This window comes from Oryzias latipes, chromosome 17 (assembly GCF_053564925.1).
Source record: "Oryzias latipes strain Hd-rR chromosome 17, Olatipes_Hd-rR_3.1".
NCBI classification, from domain to species: Eukaryota; Metazoa; Chordata; class Actinopteri; order Beloniformes; family Adrianichthyidae; genus Oryzias; species Oryzias latipes.
In genome coordinates, this window is record NC_136253.1 from 21,771,889 (window position 1) to 21,773,511 (window position 1,623).

Sequence of the window (1,623 nt, forward strand, 5' to 3'; positions counted from 1 at the left end):
ATCATGTAGTTTTCTGCATGGCCATTGAAACCAGCAGATGTCAGTGTTGTATAACTTGTGTTCAGCAGCCAATCACTTTACTAGATGTATCTTTGTGACTTTTTAGAGAATTCTTGTTCAAATGACATGTGAAGACAGAGCACGTTTAGTTGTGTAGAACAGTTTGAAGTAAAAGAAACATTCAAAAGAAATATTAAAGGTGTGATCATTAAAATACAAATTTAAAGGAAGTTTAAAAAAACTGACTTTAAAATAAGCTTAAAGTAACAGTACAGGTGAAAACTTCTGAATAAAAACTGATCAAATGCAGCTGCGAACAAGTGAGTCTATAATCTGGATTTCAAATAAGATGATTGTTCTAGCTGATCTAAGACTTTTTGGAAGTCTGTTCAAATTAGTGGAGCATAAAAGCTGTTCCCACTTCTCATATCTGGAGAACTGATTAAAAGATCCAGATGACCGGAGAGGTCTGGCTGGTACGTTCTGGTTCAGGAGGTCAATTGTGTATTTTGGGGCTATTCAAAGATTTATATTTTATATTCAAAGCTTTATAAACCAGCAACAAGACTTTAGTTTTAAGTCTATCCTCTGACAGCCAGGCAGCTTGTGTAAAGACCTCAGAACTGGACTGATGTGGTCTACTTTTTTGGTCCTTGAAAGAACCCGAGCAGCACAGTTATGAATAAGCTGCAGTCTCCTAATTGATTTTTTTTTTTTTGGCAGTTCAGTTAAAAACACCGTTACAATAGTCAAAACAACTACAGATGAACTTGTGTTTTCCAGGTCCTTCTCAGACATCAGATTTTTAATCCTCAAACTAAGTTTTAAGATTCTAGGAGGCTGATTTTTTGACTCCCGTAATGTGTTTAACGAAATTTAAGTTTAAATGCAATTTAATTTCCATTACTCCACTGATATTATTTTATATTGTTGAAGGTCAAATCAATAAGAACAGTAAAAATGAATTCTTCTTTTTTTGTAGTATTAGATGGTGTGGGCATGTTTGGGTGGATTGTTTGGAACTTCAATTATTTATGGAGAATTTCTTCCATCTTCTCCTCTTGGTCTGTCCTGAGCAGGGCCTCTGGATTTGCTGGAACTGTTCCCAATTAGACAGTGAAGCCATTGGACAATTCACCAGTCCTGATGGAGGCAGGCATTAGAAACCCCTTCCAATTTTACCCCGGCCACTACTAAACAACAGTAGCTTGCATAAACAAAAGAAAACATTATAAGTAGATTAGTTGTAGACATATACGGCAAAATCCAGGTTTAGTTTGTTTAGTGCAGCACAGATATACTTCATAAAAAGTCCAGTCAGTGTTTGCTTAGTACAGCATTGTTAGTTTTTGTTCATTACTATTCTACTACTATTCCTTAGGAATTTAGTCTTGAATTAATGTCACGGAAACTTGTTTGAAAGCTCTGATCAAAAAGGGTGCAAATATACCAGCACGATCAAGCCTGCTAAAGCTGTCTTGTGAGTTGTTCTGCTGGATTTAAACACTCAATCGTTCAGCTGTTGCATGTTTGAACCTCTTCTCCTTGTCTCTATAAATACCCCTCACTCATTCAATGGCTGACAGACCAGGACAGCTGCAACCCAACAATTTAAAGCAGCCG